The sequence below is a fragment of the Peromyscus eremicus genome, chromosome 3 (genome assembly GCF_949786415.1).
Source record: "Peromyscus eremicus chromosome 3, PerEre_H2_v1, whole genome shotgun sequence".
NCBI classification, from domain to species: Eukaryota; Metazoa; Chordata; class Mammalia; order Rodentia; family Cricetidae; genus Peromyscus; species Peromyscus eremicus.
The window spans coordinates 4,506,334-4,529,451 of record NC_081418.1 but is presented as its reverse complement, the minus strand read 5'-3'; the positions used below and the strand labels follow the sequence as shown (position 1 = coordinate 4,529,451).

Sequence of the window (23,118 nt, the reverse complement as noted above, 5' to 3'; positions counted from 1 at the left end):
TGGACCAAGAGTAACCTCAGGAGACAGGGAATCTGCCAGCCCTGATTAGACCAAGAGTGGCTTTCTGAGAATTAGAATCTGCCACCTCTTATTGGACTAAGAGAGGCCTCCTGAAACACAGAATCTGTTAGCTCTGACTGGACCAAGAGCCCTGATAAAAAGAAGAGCGGATCAGTGAGTCACAGAATCAACTAGCTTGGGTTGACCCAAGAGAAGCTCCCTGAGAAACAGAATCTGCCTGCTCCAATTACCAAGAGCTAAGATGGGACTCAGATGGGCCCCCTGAGACACAGACACAACAAGCACAGAGCAGACCAACAGCAACTCGCTCAGACACAGGCACCTTTTATACCCATTAGTGGAGATGGGCAGACGTCAAGGCAGAAGTACATACAACAACATAAAGAGCAAAACAGCATCACCAGAACCGAGTTCCCCTGAACATCACAAGGTAGAAGAAGCAGAAGAAAGCTACCTTAAGAATAGCATCATGAAGAAGCTAGAGGCCTTTCAAGAAAAAATGAAAAATGAAATTGAGGAAAAGACAAACAAAAAAGTGGAAGAAATCAGTAAAGAAATTGAGAAAAAGACAAAAAATTGGAAAAAATCTATAAAGAAATAGAGGAAAAGACAAATTTAAAAATTGGAAGAAATCAATAAATCCCTTAAAGAAAAATCATGAAAAAGCAATTAACACGTGAGGGAAACAGTTCAAGACCTGAAAAGGGAAATAGAAACAATGAAGAAGACACAAACAGAGGTAATGCTGGAAATAGAAAATCTGAGTAAATGAACAGGAAACATAGATGCAAGCATAACCAACAGAATACAAGAGATATAAGAGAGAATCACTAGTGTAGAGGATACAATAGAGGAAATGGATTCATCAGTCAAAGAAAATACCAAAGCTAAAAATGTCATAACACAAAATGTCCAAGAAATCTGGGACACCATGAAAAGACAAAAACCTAAGAATAATAGGAATAGAGGAAGGAGAAGAATACCAACTCAAAGGTACAGAAAATATATTCAACAAGATCATAGAAGAAAACTTTCCCAACTTAAAGAAGGAAATGCCTATGAAGATACAAGAAGCCTATAGAACACCAAACAGCAAGACCCCCCAAAAAAGTCTCCTTACCACATAATAATTAATCAACTAAACCTACAGAATAAAGAAAGAATATTAAGAGCAGAAAAGGAAAAAGGCCAAGGGATTTATAAAGACAAACCCATCAAATAACACCCAATTTCCCAACGGAGACTTTGAAAGCCAGAAGGACATGGACAGATGTAATGCAGACACTAAGAGACCATGGATGCCAGCCTAGACTCATATATCCAGCAAAACTTTCAATCACCATAGACAGAATGAACAAGACAAAGCCAGATTTAAACAATACTTATTCACAAACCCAGCCCTACAGAAAGCACTAGAAGGAAAATTCCAACCTAAGGAAGTCAGATACACCCATGAGAACACAGGCAATAGATAACCCCACAGCAGTAAACCCCAAAGAAGAGAAGTAAACACACACTACCACCAAAAGATAACAGGAACTAACAACCACTGGTCATTAATATCCCTTAATATCAATGGACTCAATTCACCTATAAAAAGACACAGGCTAACAGAATGGATAGGAAAGCAGGACCATCTTTCTGCTGCATACAAGAAATACACCTCAATTTCAAAGATAGACAGTAACTCAGAATAAAAGGCTGGGAAAAGACTTTCCAATCAAATGGTCTTAAGAAGCAAGCGGATGTAGCCATCCTAATATCCAGCAAAATAGACTTCAAACTAAAATCAACCAAAAGAGATCAAGAAGGTCATTACATACTCATCACAGGAAAGATCCACCAAGATGAAGTTTCAATTTTGAACATTTATGCCCCAAACACAAGGGCACCCACATATGTAAAAGAAACTTCCTAAATCTTAAATGACACATAAAACCCTACACATTAATAATGGGAGACTTCAACACCCCACTCTCACCACTGGACAGATCTGCCAAATTGAAACTTAACAGAGAAATAAGGGACTTAAACTGATGTTATGACTCAAATGGACTTAAATCGATATCTACAGAACATTCCATCCTAACAAAAAGAATATACCTCCTTCTCAGCACCCCATGGAACCTTCTCTAAAATTGACCACATACTCAGCCACAAAACAAATCTCAACAGATACAAAAAAATTGGAATAACCTCCTGTGTTCTATCAGACCACCATGGTTTAAAGTTAGATTTCAACAACATCAAAAATTACAGAAAACGTACAATCTCATGGAAACTTAATAATGCTCAACTGAATCACAATTGGGTCAAGGAAGAAATAAAGAAAGAAATTAAAGACTTCCTAGAGATCGATGAAAATGGATATAACACATACCCAAACTTATGGGACACTATGAAAGCAGTGCTAAAAGGAAAATTCATAGCACTAAATGCCCACATAAAGAAGTTGGAGAAATCTCACACTAGTGACTTAACAGCACACCTCAAAGTTCTAGAACAAGAAAAAGCAAACATACCCAGGAAGAATAGATGCCAGGAAATAATCATATTGAGAGCTGAAATCAATAAAATAGAAACAAAGAGAACAATACAAAGAATCAATGAAACAAAGAGTTGTTTCTCTGAGAAAATCAACAAGGTAGACAAGCCCTTATCCAAACTAACCAAAAGGCAGAGAGAGAGCATCCAAATTAACAGAATCAGAAATGAAAAGGGGGACATAACAACAGACATTGAGGAAATCCAGAGAACCATCAGGTCATACTTCAAAAACCTCTACTCCACAAAACTGGAAAATCTAAAAGAAATGGATAAATTTCTGGATAGGTACCACATACCTAAGTTAAATCAAGACCAGATTAACTATTTAAATAGACCAATAACACCTAAGGAAATAAAAACAGTCATTAAAAGTCTCCCAAGCAAAAAAAGCCCAGGACCAGATGGTTTCAATGCAGAGTTCTACCAGATCTTCAAAGAAGAGATAATACCAATACTCTTTAAATATTTAAAAAAAAACCTGAAGTGTCAAAAAAAAAAAAACAAAAACAAACATACAATCTATAGTTCAAGGCCATTGCTGACGGTTGTTTTTAATTGAAGCCACTGCTTAGAAAGGGATGTGCCTTAGTGTTCACAGAATCACCAGTGCTCTGTGGATATTTTAGTACCCAGGATTAGAGACATCTTATCAGTGCGTCAATGATATTGTCCCTGTTGAGATTTTTTTATGTTCCAGAGACTTTGGATTGTGAGTCTTAATAAAATATGAGGCAATGTTGCTGTGCAGTTTAATACTTGTTTCATTCTATATTATGGAAACTGGTGGCATGTTTGACAATAAGCCGGGGACACTGAACACCTGATTTATTGTAAAGCAGATGGGGACACTATTAGCAGCAGGAGACCAAGTATAACACATTTTTATAACCTTCTAAAAGAAAAGACAAGACAGGACATAACAGCTAAGGAACTACGAATGTTACCACTTTGTCCAGCTTTGAAATAAATGAGATTTATGGAGGCCACAGATTGATAGACTTTGGTATTGCAATGCATGGCATAGGTTTGGAAGAACTGCTAAATATTATCCCAGCCTTGCTGGGTAAGGAACGCACAGCAAATTTATTTTAATTTCTCACTGAATAGATAATAAGGCCTAATTGACAGGGCTATGATAAGGATTAGATGGGACACTGCAGAAAGGGTGCTTGTGGCAGGAACATAATGATGGGTAAGTAGACAGCAGCTTCTGCTGATGGAACTGAGCAATAAGGGTGCTAAGGGTGGTGTTGGCAGCGAGGGAGGCAGCAGCAGAGAAGGGAGTGCTACTTCATCAGGATCAATGGCTGAGTCACTTGCTGGAGTCACATGGCTACTGTAATTAATATTACAAATAATTGGCACTTCAGGATTGCCTAAAGGTTTGACTATGTTACACTGTGTTGTTTACCTTCAAACATTGGTAAGACTTTTTGTTTTCTGTCCCCTAGCAAAAATATAAACACCACTAAGGAAAGTTTTGCCCCAAGGAATTCAGGTATGTTTTAGACATACCACTTATGAAATTCAGAACAGAATCACTATTATTATGGTGCATTGGTATTAACTCAGCTGAAACACAGGGATTGCTTCAATAAGGGCTGGGAATCTGGAATTGTGGAGATCTCACTGTCTCTCCCTCTGTTGTCTCTCTATTATGAAAACTCTGCCTAAAGCTTAGGCTTGTCATACTAGCTCTGATAACTTAACCCATTTCCATTAAACCAGCTGTTTCCTCTGCATCTACCTGGCAACCCCACCTTTCCTCTTCTCCAAGACATTTCTGTCCCCAGAAGTCCTGCCTAACCTTTTCCTGCCTAGGTATTGACCATTCAGCTCTTTATTAAACCAATCACAGTGACATCTTCACATAGTGTAAAGAAATATTCTGCAACATTTCCCCCTTTTTTATCTAAATAAAAAGGAAAGGTTTTTAACTAACAATAAAACTATAAACAATAGGAACAATTATCAGGTAAGAACACATTCACAAGGTTCAGTCCTTTTGTATTTGGCAAATTCAGAGAAAAATACTCCATTATCTATACTCTCTTGATAACTCCAAAGTTTTGTACCTAATTTACTTTTTGTCATGACTAAGGGAAATTGTAATTATCACTATCTAGTCTTCAACCACATCAAAGACCCAAGAAGGACATATTACCTGAGTAAACAGGAAGTGCAGAACAAGTAACTTCCAAAACAGAGACATCTGGCTGCCTGGACACTCACACCAAGGTTCCTCTGCAACACTGGGGCATCTGTCTTCAGCCTACAGGCCTAGCATATCTGACAGACTTCTGTGAAGCAGGAATTTTTGAAAGACTGTCCTACCCTGTCTTGGCAAAGTTCAGCAGTCATTTTCTTTTGTGTCCTGTCTGTCCAGTTTGCACAGCATACTGTCAGCAGTTAAGGCAAGGGCAGTTTCTTACCCAAATGGCTAACTTTTGACACAAAGAAGACAAACTCCGTGTGGAGTTTCTTTGATGCCCATCATCCTTTTTTGAAGTATATTGGTGCTGCCAGGAGCAGACTCATCTCATGAAGAGCTTTATGTTATCATAACTTTTTTTTTTTTTTTGGATTTTTTCGAGACAGGGTTTCTCTGTGTAGCTTTGCGCCTCTCCTGGAACTCACTTGGTAGCCCAGGCTGGCCTGAAATGCCATATTTTGTAGGTCTTTGAAGTGTTTGAAGATCACCTATCTACCTAAACTATATCTGTGTATGACCTTGAAAACAAACCTAACATAACTATAAGTCTGATTGTTATAGATGACTAACTACTAATCTGTTTTTCTTTATTATCCTAAATAACTTTCAAGGATTAAAACTTTACATTTTTAAATGAGCTGCATAGGTACAATACATTAAACAAGAGTAGAAATATATATGCAGTATAACAAAAGTAACGCTGGGCGGTGGTGGCGCATGCCTTTAATCCCAGCACTCGGGAGGCAGAGCCAGGCGGATCTCTGTGAGTTCGAGGCCAGCCTAGTCTCCAAAGCGAGTTCCAGGAAAGGCATAAAGCTACACAGAGAAACCCTGTCTTGAAAAACCAAAAAAACAAAAAAACAAAAAAAAAAACAAAAAAAAAAAAAAGTAACCTTAAATTTGTACTTATATACAAAATGCATACCAATGTAAAATATTTGAGGCTAGTGGTTGTTCAAAAGTAGATTCAACAATCCACCCTTTTATCCTATTATTTTTATGCTATATCCCTCTTCTTAACTTTAGAAAGAGATACTTGAATTTAATCTCCATTGTTTAGCTTTTTTCCTGACCATGACCAGTAACAATCTGTAACCAAGCCCTCTAAATGATAACAAGCATCCACATCCCACTGACCAACCAAAAAACACATGCCCCACGCTTGGAAGTGTGGGCAGCAGGTTCTCTGGACTGCTTTGTGTTGTCTGGAAGTGATAACATCTTTGGGGACCCTGAGAAAATTGGGATAATTGTCAAGTCCTGGGAAAACTAGCCATAACATTTGTAGTCCAGTCTCTGTGCAAAGTGCAACACTTACCTGTAGTCTTGGCTAGAACAGTCTGTGAAGCTGGATCATCTCAGCCAGCAGCCTTATGCTCTTCTGGATGTAGAAATCTGCAAAACTGCAACAGTGGTACTCTGAAAGGCTGGATCACCTGGGCCATCCATTTTCATAGATGTCTGGTCCCTTTGCTCTAAAAACATGCAAAATTTCATAGGTAACATACATATCTGCATCAACAGAAGTATGGACTGGGCATTGTACACAAGTCAGCCAAAGATGAGTTTTTGTTTCATGTAAGCAGGTAAAATATATGTCACCTGTCTTGTAGTGTTTCTAGGTTTATTTCTTTATGTCTGTAGCCAGGACTTTCAGGGTATCTCCCCTGATCAAACTTGATCTCTATCAATCTTGAATGAATCCACAGCCTTTTGTTTTCTGTAGAAACAAGAGCATAACCTCTTCCCCCAAAGCAATACATTTTCTGCCTTCCATTTTAATGTTAAGGCATCCCTAAAGTATGTAGGCTGGTTTAATTCAACAGTCCCTCTTATAGTCTCAGCTGCTGTTGTTTGCTCATCAGGAATAAAAAAAAATTGAAGTGAACAAGACACCATATAGGATTCAGACTCTGTGTATTTTCCATCTTTGTGTGGCTTACCCTTTTTATATTATTTTATTCTCTGTGTAAAGACTTTATCTGATTATAAACTATTTTTTCTATGACCATCTATACCCATTTTCTTTTGTAATTTAAATCTAAGCACATTGTAACCTGTTTAGAGGTTTTTATCCAACTGGACCTGTCTTTACTGAGCACTTGAAGCATTTTCTGACCACATAAAACAAATCTTGAACTGCTATGTCAGGCACCACATGGCTCAGCTTAGCTGGCAGCTGAGTCTCTGTATGCCACCAAGTACCAGCCTGCCTGACAGACTGCAGGACTAGGAAACTACATCTAGCTCATTGTCCAGAATTTTTTTAGCTTTCTCAGGCCCTATGTTTGGATATTTGAGCCCCCAAATGGGGCCCCATGTGTAGAAGGCATTCCAGCTACCACCAGCTCCCGAATAACAGCACAGAGATGTATTATTAATATGAAATCTCTGTCTATAGCTTAGGCTTGTCACACTAGCTCTTATAAATTAATCCATTTCTATTAATCTATGTGTTGCCACATGACTTGTGGCTTTCACCTTTCTTCTGCATCTACTGCTTCCTCTGCATCTGGTTGATGATCCCACCTTTCTTCTTCCCCGCAACTTCTCTGCCCCTAGAAGTCCTGCCTAACCTCTTCCTGCCTAGCAATTGGCCATTAGATCTTTATTAATCCAAACAGAGTGACACATATTCACACAGTGTAAATGAATATTCTGCAACAAGAGAGAGAGAGAGAATTCATTTAATCAATTGATGTTTGTTGAGCATTATCTTTGTTGTGAACATTCAAAGTTCAAACAGGAATAATTTCTTCAAGAGCATCTAAATAGAGTTAGACGCCAGGCGGTGGTGGCGCATGCCTTTAATCCCAGCACTCGGGAGGCAGAGGCAGGCGGATCTCTGTGAGTTCAAGGCCAGCCTGGGCTACCAAGTGAGTTCCAGGAAAGGCGCAAAGCTACACAGAGAAACCCTGTCTCGAAAAAAAAATAGAGTTAGACTTCAGAAGTTTGCTGTATTAACTATCTCAAAGTGGAAAGTAAAGACAACACACACACACACACACATATAGAAAATAATTTAGAAGAAAAGACAAAACAATTTTTGTGTATAAATTATATTATTATACAGGAAGAATAGCTACAATTCAAGTAAATTCTGTGAGATAAATGAACTATCTCAATAAGTTAAAATAATTTAAAATCAATAATTTCTTGCTTATATAATTATAAGCAACTAAAATATGATATAAAAATAAACTTATAAATATCCAGATACTTAGTAAGGGATACAATTGGCAGGTGGATGAAAAGTGAGTAGGTGTCACATGAACTGTCCTTGAGACTCTTGCTTCTCTAGTTGTAAGATACATATCGTCTCCTGGAGCTCTTGCATAAAATGCAGATTTATGATTTAGCAGATGCAGAATGGGGCCTAAAATCCTATTGTTTTAATTAGCTTTCTGATGAAGTCAGTAATACCAGTTAAGTGTTCTCACTTGAGTAGCAAAGGTTAGAGTTCAAGAAGCACAAGCAGAGAAAGGCTAAATTGAAACCTTATTACAAGGCTAATAATAGAAAGCTAAGTTTTAGTTGCATTTTGAAGAGAATGAAGACCTTTTGGAAACAAATTGTTTTAACAATCCTGGACTTTACTAAAGTTAACCAAATAGTGTTCAGGATGGATTTTTTTTTTTTTTTTTTTTAGAAAGCCAGCTCTAATAGCATTTCTGAAACAATGAAAACATCTGCACTCTGGCCAGTTCCTGGGAAGATGGGGACTAGGGAACCTGTTTCCTTAACAACCTAGTCTGACATTTTGGAACCATGGGCCTCACGGCACACTCGTGCTCCATTCTCTGGTTTATATCAATAAGGTTCACCAATGGGAGGGTCTCCAGGAGACCATACTGCAATTCAGCTGTTATAGGTGAGAGACAGACATGATAGATGTTAAAATTTTAATAACATAAATGTGTCAAGCAAACAGTGTATTAATTGTAATGGTTAAACAGGATATATATATATATATACATATATATATATGTATATATATATATATGCAAGGATGGTTTAATATTTAAGATGATATTTCTTCCAACTTTTCTCTGTCATGATATAATATAGTACCAGAAGTCTGGAAGGCATCCTTAAGTACTGCATATCCAGTCAGCCACAAAGTCATGTAGATTCAATATCAATATATCTATATATCTATATCTATATATATATGTGTGTGTATAAGTATGTATATATGTGTGCACATATATATACGTATATACGTATATATATACACGTATATATACGTATATACGTATATATATATAGCTTTCCTGTCAAACATAATGAGCACTAACTTGCAGAAGATCTCCTGGCTCTTTTGTACATGCACCATCAGTTTTTCTCTGCATTTTGGTCAGTTGAGTCTTTCAATATTAGGCTTCTGCCTGCTGCAGGAACTAGCTTCCTTAAGGAGAGGTAAAATCTACTCTTACCTTTGGGTATGAAGGTAAGTATTTAAAATATAGTTAGAAATTATACCTGTTTAGGGACGTGGCACTAGGATGTTCTCCTCCAGGGTCCACGGCTCCTACACCATGTTTGTCGGCTAGGTTTACCCTAATGCAACATAAAACAAGATACAACTACCTTAACTTTATGGGACTTCCACTCTAATTGTCATAGGAATTCAATGATTAAGTGACCTAGCTAAAATTTAAAGTATGTCAAATGGTAGCAAGCATTATGGTTAAAAAAAATAAGATGGGGAAATGTTACATTTGTCTAGGACTACCTCAAGTCAGGATGTGATATAGAAATTTCCATTCTATCATATTAACAGATGAGAGGTGAAAATACATGTTTATATTTTTTCATGAGAGATATTTAATGAATTTAATAATCACATAAAACCTCTTAATAAGATTAAATTGAAAGAATACATTTTGAAATGTTTTAAAGTTTCTGTCTGGTACCAGCAGACAGAATTATGCAAACATATTTAGTAAAGCCAAAAGAAGTTATATGAAGCAAATCTACTTGATCTATGTCTGGGAGTGCTAAAAATGTTAATCAGTAAATAAACAAAAATACAAATAGTAACTGCAAGGCATAGCAGCTGGGAAAGAAGAATAAAGCCTTTAAGTAATATATTTTCATAATAAATTGTTATAATGAAATTATATTATTAGGATGCCAATTAAAATATAAGAAATTTGAAAGCTAGAAAATTTTCAAATGAAAATCCTATTCAATATAACAAGAAGACAACAAATATGTTGATCTGCTTTAGAAGAAATGACTTTACTAAATTTTATTTTCCTGTACTTAAATGATTTGAGAAATATACACTCCTTTGTGCATGGAAAGAGTACATCACTGGAAATATGGAAACTCTTTAAATTATATCTGCTCTGGTACAACTCAGATCAAAAATAAAAGGAGATTCATATGTGAATGTCATGAAATAAATTGAAGATTTGTACTAAAATTAAAAATACCATATCAGACAGTAAAATGTAGAGGGAATCATTAAAAAGGAAAGAATGTCTCTACTCAGAATTTAAATATATTATAATTCCACAAAAATCAAAATGAAGCAATATGATGCCTAAATCAACAGAGAAAGCAACAGAAAATTTGATTTTAGTAGTCACTCCACAGGTGTGGGAGTGTAGTGTATGATAGGAATGAGATTGTCAATCAATAAAGTTACACCTTTTTAAAATGTCATTAGTGTACTTAAAAAAACTCTTAAAGAATAATGTAAGTCCAGGATACAAAAATATTTCTGGGAACATATAAGAATTTAAGTGTTTTGCCATGAGAGAGTAAGGAAAAACTACAGTAGTGTGTCCGAGCATATAAATCTCTTGATACTGACTTAATCCCAGAGCATTGTCCTAAAAGTAGAAAACACAGGATTGATAAGATTTGGCATAAGAGAAATGTCAGACTTTGTAATAGTATAGTAAGCAATTACCCAGTCAAAATAGACTCATTTATCTTGAGAGTGCATGTGGCATGTTATGACAAAACATTAAAGTATATCATTCACTTTATTGGACCAAAAAAATACAAAAATAAAACTGAAAGATGATAGCCACAAAACATGCATTTGATAATAAACATCCGGTATCAAAACTATACTGTAGTTTCTTAGCATTTAAAATGGACAATGGAAACTGATGTTTAATTTGACTGAACTGAAGGATTCTGGGAGAATTGGTAAACCATGGGGTCCAGGTATGTCTATGGCTCCAGAGATTATTCTAGATGTTGGTGGACGCCGTTTGGTGGGCCGGAGTGCCCAGTGGGCAGGCAAAGCAGCAGTGCAGAGCTTCCCTTCCTTCCAGATTCCAGTTTCTCTGGATTCTTGGAGTCTATAATTCGTGGCTCTTGTGTCTTTGGCCTCAGAGTGTGCCCTGAATTTGGTTTCCCCATTTATGAGGCTTCAATCATTTTGAACCAAGCCATGTTACTGCCTTCTTTGATTATTCTGCCCACGAAGATTCAACAAGCCCATATGTTTGTGTATATGTGTGCATGTATGTGTGTGCATGTGTGTCACAGCATGACATTTGTCATTATAAAATTGATGTGAAATACATCATACATATTTTAAGTTGTTAATGTCATTGTGATATCTGTCTTATCTCCTATGAAAGCAATTTAGATCTACTATCAGCTACTTTACTACAAGAATCATCAGGATTTAAAACACTATGAGCAGTAAATTTTTGGAATGAATGTATTACAAAGAATTGGAGACTAGTATTCTAATTCTATATATAGCTGTGAACAGTAGAGTTCCTAGGATATTTATTGCTGTGTATAACTGTGGGTAGAGTATAGGTAAGCTGTAGCCTATATAAAGATTCTATAATTATTTTGAATTTTTCCATGCAAATTGATATGTCTTCTTAATACTCTAGATTGTTCCATCAGAAACAGAGAATTCAGCATCTGAGGTTATTAAAAGAAAATGTAACTTTTCCTTCATTGAAATAGAGCTGGGTCGAATTTAATTATATTATCAGAGTTAAAATAATACTGCTACCCATATGAACATTTCATAACCAAATTCTATGAATTTAGGCATTACAATATTTTATTCATTACCTTGAAAGTACAAAGAGGCAGATCGAACAGCTCCATCAGAGCTTGCCCTTGTCTCATCCTCATTTCTGCTACCAATTCCCCACAAGTAGGTGTTTTGTTTGTTCTGAATACTTATTGTCCACCTAATTGTAATTGCTTCCTAATATTATCATTTGTCTTAGGAGAAATTATATCTTTTAAAGTAAATATAGGTTTAATCTTTTAAATAATGTGGATAGTGTTCTTAAGAAAGCCATATTTTAAACACTTAAATGTCCAGTGTGGTGTAAACTAGATTACTGACAAAACTGCGTTCTAGCTGACACTTCAGAGACTCTGGTTTCAGACAGTTGCAACTTCTGTGCATTGGATTGTAAAGTTTCCCACGTGGTTATATGTAGCTGGAGTTTTTCTGGTCCTGCCTGGCTCACAGTCAGGGCAAATCTCTCTCACCCACCAGTCCCACAGCCGCTCACACCCAACCAAGTAAACACAGAGACTTATATTGCTTACAAACTGTATGGCCGCAGCAGGCTTCTTGTTATCTAGTTTTTCTATCTTAAATTAACCCATTTCTATTAGTCTTAAAGTTGCCATGTGGCTCACCGGTATCTTAACATCTTCTCATGGCGGCAGCTGGCAGCATCTCTCTGCCTAAGCCTTTCACTTCCCAGAATTCTCTTCTCTGCTTGTTCTGCCTATACTTCTTGCCTGGCTGCTGGCCAATCAGCATTTTATTTATACAGAGCGATATCCACAGCAGTTATAGATCAATAAAGCTAGGTCTCTGGCATTTGGGGAAGAAATGGGAAAAATTAGGATACACTAAATTTATGTTAGGTTTGTATGTCCACTGTAAATGTGTGTTTACATACATTTCTATTTGAAGAGACTTTTTTCTTTTTTCTTTTTTTTATTCTCTCATAAAACACATTCCAACTCAGTCTCCCCACTCTACCCCCACAACCCCCCCCCCAGTCCCCCGCACATACCTCCCCTTTCCTCCAGATCCACTGCTTCTCTGTTTCTCTTCAGAAGAGAGCAGGCCTTCCAGGGATATCAGTCGAACATGGCATAGCAAGTTACACTAAGACTAGGCACAAAACCCTGTGTCTGGGCAGGCAACCCAGCAGGAGGAATAGGGTCCCAAGAGCAGTCAAAAGAGTCAGAGACACCTCCACTCACACTGGTAGGAGTCCCAGGACAACCCCAAGCTGGACAACTACAACATGTATGCAGAGGGCCTAGTGTAGACGTACGCAGGCTCCCATGCTTGCTGCTGCTTCTCTGTGAGCCCCTATGAGCCCCGCTTAGTTAACGCTGTGGGCCATGTTCTCCTAGTTTCCTCTTTCTACTTTCTGCCTATGCAAAAGGCTGATCAGACCAGATTAAAAGCAGATAAATTCAAGTTTATTGGGCATGTTGCTCCCAGGTGGGTTCATAGGTCCCAAAGAACAGGGCCAGAGAAGTAGTGTGCCTGGGCTAAGGCACGGAGCTTTTAAAGACCTTAGGTGAGGCGTGATGACATGCCAGCCAGGAGCTAGGACTGTATCCAAGTATGGTCAAAAGCTAAGCCCCTGGGCACCCATTTGAGTGAGATGATCATGTCAGAAAGGTGGGTTGTATTGGCTGCCAGAAAAGGGGAACTGGGCTTTTGGCACCATTCTTTTGGTCAGAATTTTCTCAGTGCAGGTAGGCCTGGGGCAAGGAAGGCTGAAGGGATTTTCCAGCCTGTGTCAGGGTGAGTAGGGGTTGTGTGACCCCTCTGGCTCTTACAATCCTTTCTCCCCCTCTTCTGTAGGTTTCCCCAAACTCAGCCTAATGTTTGGCTGTGTGTTTCTGCATTGGCTCACATTCACTGCTGGAGGAAGCCTCTCTGATGGTATTTGAGTTAGGCTCCAATCTATGAGTATAACAATATTTTTAGGAATTATTTCATCAACTTTTTTTTTTTTTTTTTTTTTTTTTTTTTTTTTTTTTTTTTTTTTTTTTTTGCCAGTCTTGTTTGGGTCTCTGGACCATCTAGCTTCTGGTTTTCCAGTTCTTGGCTATCCAGGCCGCGTCAGCCATGGGCTCCCTCTCCTGGTGTGGGCCTCAAATTGGACAGTCCTTTGATTGGCCACTCCCACAAGCTCTGAGCAACCATTGTTACAGCACATTTTGCAGGCAGAATAGGCTGTAGGTCTAAGGTTTTATGTCTAGGTTGGTGGCCCAGTCCCACCACTGGCACCCTTGCCTTGTTAGGGAAGACAGTCAGTTCAGGCTCCATATCCATTGCCAGGAGTCCTCACTAGGGTTGCCCTCCTAGGTCCAGGAAATTTCCAATGCGTTAGGTCTCCACATCGCCCAACTAATGACCCCAAATTCCAGTTGTCCCTATACTCTCTGCCTTTGTCCCTCACTATCCTACCTGATCTGCCTGTCCCCACCCCTACCTGCTCCCAGTCCACCCACAAAATCTGTTTTACTTCCCCTTCCCAGGGAGATCAATGTGTACTCACCTTGAGCCTTCCTTGTTACTTACCCACTCTGGGTTTGTGGACTGTAGTGTGATCATCCTTTACTTAACAGATAATATCCACTTATAAGTGAGTACATATCATGTTTGCATTTATGAGTGTGAGTTGCCTTACTCAGGGTAATTTTTTTCTAGTTCCATCCATTTGCCTGCAAATTTCATGTCATTTTTTATGTCATTTTTTTAACTGTTGAGTAATACTCTATTGTGTAAAGATACCAGATTTTTATTGTCCACTCTTTGCTTGAGGAACATCTAGGTTGTTTCCAGTTTCTGGCTACTATGAATCAAGCTGCTATGAACATAGTTGAGTAAGTGTCCTTGTGGTAGGATGGAGCATTCTTTGGGTATATGCCCAAGAGTGGTATAGCTGGGTCTTGAAGAAGACTGATTCTGAATTTTCTAAGGAACTGCCATATTGATTTCCGTACAGGCTGCACAAGTTTGTACTCCACCAGTAATGAAGGAGTGTTCCCCTTGTTCCACATCCTCTCCAGCATAAGCTGTCATTTGTGTTTTTGATCTTAGCCATTCTGGCAGGTGTAAGATGAAATCTCAGAGTAGTTTTGATTTGCATTTCCCTGATAACTAATGATGTGGAACATTTCTTTAAATGTTTCTAAGTCATTTGAGATTCTCCTATTGAGAATTCTCTGTTTAGACCTATAGCCCATTTTTTATTTAATTATTTGGTTTGTTGTCTAGTTTCTTGAGTTCTTCATATATTGCAAAAATCAGCTCTGTTAGATATATAGTTGGTAAAAATCTTTTCCCATTCTGTAGGCTGCCACTTTGTCCCAATGTTGCAGTCCTTTGCCTTACAGAAGCTTTTCAGTTTCACAAGGTCACATTTATTAATTGTAGATCTTAGTGACTGCTCTATTGGTGTTCTTTTCAGAAAGTTGTCTCTTGTGCCAATTTATTCAAGGCCGTTCCCCACTTTCTCTTCTATCAAGTTCAGCATATCTGGTTTTATGTTAAGGTCTTTGATCTACTTGGACTTGAGTTTTGTGCAGGGTGATAAATATGGGTTTATTTGCATTCTTCTACATGCACACATCCAGTTAGATCAGCACCATTTGTTGAAAATTCTTTTTTTCCAGTGTGTATTTCTGGCTGCCTTATAAAAAAATAAATCCAGTGTCCATAGGTGTGTGTATTTTTATGTCTGGGTCTTCTAATCATTCCATTGATCAACCTGTCTTTTTATGTCAATACCATGTGGGTTTTAATTAGTATAGCTCTTTGGTACAGCTTGAAATCAGGGTTAGTGATACCTTCAGAAGTTCTTTTATTGTTCAGGATTGTTTTAGCTATCCTGGACTTTTTGTTTTCCCACATGAAATTGAGTATGTAAATATGTCAATGTGTGTACAGAATTGTGTTGGGATTTTGATGAGGATTGCATTGAATCTGTAGATTGCTTTTGTTAGGATGATCATTTTTACTATGTTTATCTCACCAATCCATGAGCATGGGAGATTGCTCCATCTTTTATATCTTCTTCAATTTCTTTCTTCAAAGACGTAAAGTTTTTTTTTTTTTTATACAAATTTTTAGCTTACTTGATTAGGGTTACTCCAAGATATTTTATATTGTTTGTGGCTATTGTGGAGGGTGTTGTTTCCCTGATTTCTTTGTCACTCCATTTGCCCTTTGTATATAGGGGAACAACTGGGTTTCGATTTTTTGTTTGTTTTTTGGGTTTTTTTTTTTAAGTTAATCTTGTATCCAACCACTTCCCAGAAGGAGTTTCCTAGTAGAATTTTGGGGGTAGTTTATTTATACTATGATATCATCTGCAAATAATGATACTTTTGACTTCTTCCTTCCCAGTTTGTATTCCCTTGTTCTCCTCCAATTGTCTTATTGCTCTAGCTAGAACTTCAAGTACCATATTGAATAGATATGGAGAGAGTAGACAACCTTATTTTGTTTCTTGTTTTAGTGGAATTGCTTTGAGTTTCTCTCCATTTAATTTGGTGTTGGCTATGGGCTTGCTATAAATTGTCTTTATTGTGTTTAGGTATGCCCCTTATAACCATAATCATTCCAACACTTTTACCATGAATGGGTGCTGGATTTTGTCAAAGGCTTTTTGGGCATCTAATGAGATGATCATGTGTCTTTTTTTTTTCTTTGTTTGTTTATAATGGTGAATTACATTAACAGATTTTCATATGTTGAACCATCCCTGCATCTCTGGGATGAAGCCTGTTTGGTAACAGTGGATGATCATTTTGATATGTTTTTGGATTCAGTTTGTTGAGCATTTTTGCATAAATGTTCACAAGGGAGATTGTTCTGTAATTCTCTTTCTTTGTTGAATCTTTGTGTGGTTTTGTGTATCAGGGTGATGGTAGCCTCATAAAAATGAGTGTGGCAATGTTCCTTCTGCGTCTATTTTGTAGAATAATTTGAGGAGTATTAGCATCAACTCTTAATTGAAAGTCTGGTAGAATTCTGCACTAAAACCATCTGTCCCTGGGCTTTTTTGGTGGGGAGAATTTTAGTGATTGATTTTATTTCCTTATGGGTTATAAGTCTATTTAAGTTGTTTAATTGATCTTGATTTAACTTTGGGAAGTGGTATCTATTGAAAAAATTATCCATTTCCTTTAGATTTTCTAATTATGTGGATGATGTAATGATTGTTCGAATTTCCTTGGTATCTATTGTTATGCTCCCCTTTTAATTTCTGATTTTGTTAATTGGTATTCTCCTTCTGTCTTTTAGTTAGTTTGGACAAAGGTTTGTCTATCTTGTTGATTTTTTTCAAAGAACCAACTCTTTGTTTTATTGATTCTTTGTATTGATTGTTCGAATTTCCTTGGTATCTATTGTTATGCTCCCTTTTAATTTCTGATTTTGTTAATTGGTATTCTCCTTCTGTCTTTTAGTTAGTTTGGACAAAGGTTTGTCTATCTTGTTGATTTTTTTCAAAGATCCAACTCTTTGTTTTATTGATTCTTTGTATTTTTTATTGATTTGATTGATTTCAGCCCTCAGTTTGATTATTTCCTGCCATCTACTCTTCTTGGGTGAGCTTGCTTCCTTTTGTTCTAGAGCCTCAGCTTTGAGGTGTGCTGTTAAGTTGCTAGTATGAGATTTTTCCAAATTCTTTATGCAGGTACTTAGTGCCATGAACTTTCCTCTTAGCACAACTTTCATTGTGTCCTGTAAGTCTGGTATGTTGTACATTCATTTTCACTGAATTTTAGGAAGTGTTAAATTTCTTTCTTTATTTCTATCTTGACCCAGTTTTCATTCAGTAGAGAGTTTTTCAGTTTCCATGAATTTGTAAGCTTTCTGTTGTTTCTGTTCTTGAAATTAAGCTTTGATCCACGGTGGTCTGATAGGATGAAGGTCTGATTGTATCTGTTGAGACTTGCTTTGTGATAAGTATGGTCAGTTTTAAAGAAAGCTCCTTGAGGTATAGAGAAGAAGGTATATTCTTTTGTGTTTGGCTGAAATGTTCTGTAGATATCTGCTAGATTCCTTTTTTTATAATATCTTTTTTTTGTTTTTGTTTTTTTTGTTTTTGTTTTTTTTTTTTTTTTGGAGGCAGGGTTTCTCTGTGTAGCTTTGCATCTTTCCTGGATCTCTCTCTCTGTAGACCAGGCTGGCCTTGAACTCACAAAGATCCACCTGCCTCTGCCTCCCAAGTGCTGGGATTAAAGGCGTGTGCCATCACCGCCCGGCTTTTTTATAATATCTTTAAGCTCCAATATTTCTCTATTTAGTTTTGGTCTGGATGACCTATCCTTTGTTGGGAGCAGGGCATTGAAGTCTCCCACTATCAATGTGTGAGGGTCAATGTGTGATTTAAACTTTAGTAATGGTTCTTTTAAAAATGTGGGTACCCTTGCATTTGGGAAATAGATGTTTTGAATTGAATGTCGTCTTGGTGGATTTTTTTCTTTGATGAGTATGAAGTGTCCTTCTTCATCTCTTTTGATTATTTTTGGTTTGAAGTCTATTTTGTTAAATATTAGAATGGCTATATCAGCTTGCTTCTAGGGGCTATTTGCTTACCTTTACTCTGAGGTAATATTTATTTTGATGTTGAGATGTGAATGTCGTATGCAACCAAAGGATGGATCCTGTTTTCACATCTATTCTGTTTGTGTCTTTTTATTGGGGAAATGAGTCCATTGATACTGAGAGATCAATGACCAATGATTTTTAATTCCTGACATTTTGTTGTTGGTGGTGGTGGTGATATTATGTGTGTGTGTGTCTGTCTGTCTCTCTGTCTCTCTGTCTCTGTCTCTGTCTCTCTCTGTCTCCCCCCCCGTGTGTGTGTGTGTTTGTGTGTGTGTGTGTGTGTGTGTGTGTGTTTGTGTTTCCCTTCTTTTGGTTTTGTTGGCATGAGATTATCTATTGCTTGTGTTTATACGAGTATAGTTAACTTCTCTGGGTTGGAGTTTTCCTTCTATCACCGTCTGTAGTGTGGTGATATTTTGTTTGTGACCTAACAAATAAAGCTTGCCTGAAGATACAAGTGCAGAGCTAAGCCACTAGTTAGCCATAGAAGCCAGGCAGTGGTGGCATACACCTTTAATCTCAGCACTCAGAAAGTGGAGACAGGAAGTAATGCAGTTGGGTGGAGAAAGGAATATTAGGCAGGAGGAGACAGGAGCTCAGCCCGCTTTCAGGCTGAGGATTCAGTAGAGGTAAGAACCCTAGTGGCTGGCTCTGCTTCTCTGATCTTTCAGCACTCCCCCTAATATCTGACTTCCATTATTTATTATTAAGACCAATTGGGATTTGTGCACCACTGTAGGGCTGGCTTTGTGGATAGATATTGTTTAAATTTGACTTTATCATAGTATATCTTATTTTTTCCATGTCGATTGAAGGTTTTGCAGGGTATAGTAGTCTGGGCTGGCAACTGTGGTCTTTTAGAGTGCGCAGCATATCTGTCCAGGCCCTCTGGCTTTTAGAGTCTACATTGAGAAGTCAGATGTAATTCTAACTGCATTTATTTGTTACTTGCTCCTTTTCCCTTGCAGCTTTTAATATTTTTTCCTGTGTGCAATATGTTCTTATTGATTTTGTTCTTATGATGTTTGTGTTCTTATGCTGGTGCCTAGACATCTGGGTTTGGAGTGATTATAGGGTCCTGGTGCCAATTTCTGGGGTTTGTCTTTGTTAGATGGGCATTTTGTTCCTTGTTTTCTGTTTCCTTTCTGGTCAGTGGTTGAGCTGGAGGTCTCCACCTGAGTTGGAGGCTAGACTTATGGTGGCCAAAACATATGGAACTGGAATACTTCACAAAATTTTTTTTTTTTTTGGTTTTTCGAGACAGGGTTTCTCTGTGTAGCTTTGCGCCTTTCCTGGAACTCACTTGGTAGTCCAGGCTGGCCTCGAACTCACAGAGATCTGCCTGGCTCTGCCTCCCGAGTGCTGGGACACAAAATTTTTTAAGTGTAATTTTTTTAAACTTCTTTATTGACTCTTTGGGAGTTTCACATTATACACCCCAATTCTGTTCACCTCCCAGTCCCCCCATATCCTCCCCTCATCCATGCCACGCCCCTCACATAAGGAAACAAATCAAAGGATGCAAGCAAGTGAACAAAAAGCAAAAGCAAAAAACACTTCAACATAAAAATCTCTTTGTTTCTCTTTCTTTCCTGCTTCTCCAACACCTCTTCATTCATCCTGCCCGCAATGGAGACTTCAGTGTGCCATGTAGTACACCCCTTTGTCCCATCAGTTTTACTGGCAAATGTTTATTGCAATGAGTCACTGGTCTGGGCCAAGGCCTCTGGTTTCTGGTACACCGTCATCACTGGGATCCTCACTGGAACTCCTCTGGGGCATAACCTGTGGCTGCCACTGTCTTGCCTCTCAATGGACACTACAGTAAGAGAACTGGTGCCAGCACCATGCTGGAGAGATGGCCCCCAACCCTCACCACAGGCCAGGATGAACTGACACTGAGGGCATGCATTCACAAGAGCTGACCCCACCCCTGTGACCAAGGTGGGTATCCACAGGGGCCTAGACTCACTGGCTTGGCTATCATCCAGGCCCACAGCTGGGCCTTAAGTTGACCCACCCTAGCATCCACTCCATCTAGAACCTGCTGGAACTGGTGAAGTGACTACTGGTCCTGTGGAATGATACCCACATGATCCACTTCACAAATTTTCATGTCATCCTTTTACAGGTGCCATGCTAATCTTCTCTGTTCCGATTTTAGCAAATGTGCTGCAGAAGCGAGCACCTCTTGAGATTTTTAAGACCTGAGATCTACCACCAAAAGAGATTAAATTGCATTGATTTGGATCTAGCCTTTCTACAAAAAAACATACTTTTAATGCTTTCAGCTCACACATGTGCCATATCTTAAGGTGCAGGGTGATGTCCAAGCAGCAGGATATTACAGGAAACTCAGGTCTGATCATTTTAATTTCGCCAGCAATAAGCATCCAACAGTGTTCCTTGCTCCTTACTCCCCTTAGGAACTTCCATTAATATGGTTTTCTGTCTTAACAAGAATTCAGGAAAATAGCCTGATATTTCTCTGAAGTGCTAGCCCTTGAACATGTTTCCAGGGGATAGAGTTCTCTGAATAATTTCCTAGTATGACATTCACCTCATAATATTCATCTTTTCTCAAAGGAAGACTCAGCTTCTGGGAAGTTAAATGAGTTGGATTAGTAGAGAATGATTCATTCATCAATTAATTGATTTCTTTAGAAAACATCATCGGATACTAGCTATATAATCATCTATTGTTAGCTAAAAACATATCTCTGATTTGGTACCTGTCTTAGCTAGGGTTTCTATTGCTATGATGAAACACCATGACCAAAAAACAAGTTGGGGAGGAAAGGGTTTGTTAGGCTTACACTTCAGCATTGCTGTTCATCACTGAAGGAAGTCAGGACAGGAACGCAAACAGGGCAGGCTCCTGGAGGCAGGAGCTGATGCAGAGGCCATGGAGGGGTACTGCTTACTGTCTTGCTTCCCATGGCTTGCTCAGCCCACCTTCTTATAGAACCCAGGACTAGCAGCCAAGGGATGATACCACCCAGCATGAGCTGGGCCCTCCCACATTGATCACTACATGAGAAAATACCTTACAGCTGGGTCTCACAGAGGCATTTCCTCAACTGAGGCCCCTTCCTCTGATGATCTAGCTGATGTCATGTTGAAACACGAACCCTGCCAGTATAGTACCCAACTCTGTTATAAAGAAAGCTGATGCAGGCAGCATGCCAGGGTCTAGGCATCCCTTGCTACCGTCATAACCTGCTGATGAGAGCAGAGCTGCCCATTGTGCCTTTTGTTCTCTTCTATGTGCTGTACATTTTCTACCATAAAACTTGTAAAAATAATCTTTGTCGGGGTTTATTGTTGTCAATGGGAATGTGCATCTCATTCCTCTAAATGGAAACCAGTAGACTTTGTTAGATCCATAGAGCCTTCTGTCTGGAAATGTCAAACCAATGGGTTTGTAATTTCATCATTCCTCCCCAGAATCAATTTCTAAGATTCTCTATTGACAAAAGGGGAGAGACGGTAAGACATACTCTGACTACTGATCAGCAAAGCTGGGCACAAACTGGAGTTCAACAACATCTGCATTGTTGTTCTCCAAGACCACCTCCTGCTCATGAGCTGCCAGGACTTTGGATGTTGTCTCTTGGTCCTGCCTGCTTTCTTTCTTGATGGATTCTGTTAAGTTTATTACCATATTTTCCTACTTGTGAATCATGTTACATATCTGGGACCAGATATTCTGAATTTTCATTCATTTCTCCATCACATATTAGATCAAGTTTCGTTTCTGTTTAAGGATGAACAAAACAAAACAAAACACCTGAAATGTCAACTACAGTGAAAGTATCTTAAAATTAGTGGAATTAGAATTTCAGTTAATACCCATTTCAGTTTATGAAAGACTGAAAAAATTTAAAAAATCTTTTGTTTTATGACTTGTACAAGAAACTCATATGAGGGTTAAGAAATAAAAAAAAAAAATGACTGTAGGAGCCAGAGGGTTCAAGGACACCACAATAAAACCCACAGAACCAATTAACCTGGGCTCATAGGGCCTCATAGAGACTGAACTGACAACCAGGGAGCCTGTATGAGACTGACCTAAGCCCTCTGCATATATGTGACAGCTATGTAGCTTGGTCATCTTGTGAAACTCCTAACAGTGGGAACAGGGACTGTCTCTAAGTCTTTTGATGGCTTTTGGAACCCTATTCCTCATACTGGGTCGCCTTGCCCAGCCTTAATACAAGGGGAGGTGCTTATTCAACTTGATATGCCATGATTGTTGATACTCACAGGAGACCTGCCCTTTCTGAACAGAAATGGAGGAGAAGTGAATTGGGGAGTGGGAACAGAGGGGGGTTGGGGAAGGACTAGGAGGAGAGGAAGGAGAGGAAATTGCAGTCAGGATGTAAAATAAATAAATAATTTTTAAAAAAAATTTAAAAAGAAATAAGTTGTCTTGTCTCTTATGTTATTTCACCAAATAAATATAATCATTTTGTACATTTTTATGACCTACCTGCAGTGACAGTAGACTGCTATATAGTTAGTATAATGAAAAATCTGTCCAGTTTTTAGATTTAAAAAAATTAATTGACAAATTACTAATTCCATTAATTCTATGGGATATAGTGTGATCCTTTAATAATATGTATATATTATAAAATATTTTGCATCAAATCAAATATCATGTTTACCACTTCAGGTAAGCTTTTGTAATTAGAAGCAAGTGTATTCTTTTACCAATTTTGAAATGTGC

General features: G+C 38.2%; 1 non-coding gene across 1 annotated transcript; it reads right to left on the bottom strand.

Moving 5' to 3' along the window:
* Positions 1-20,472: 20,472 nt before the first annotated feature.
* Positions 20,473-20,574, bottom strand: LOC131907516 (U6 spliceosomal RNA). Its single transcript, XR_009378424.1, has one exon. It is a non-coding gene; the product is annotated as a U6 spliceosomal RNA (small nuclear RNA).
* Positions 20,575-23,118: the final 2,544 nt, after the last annotated feature.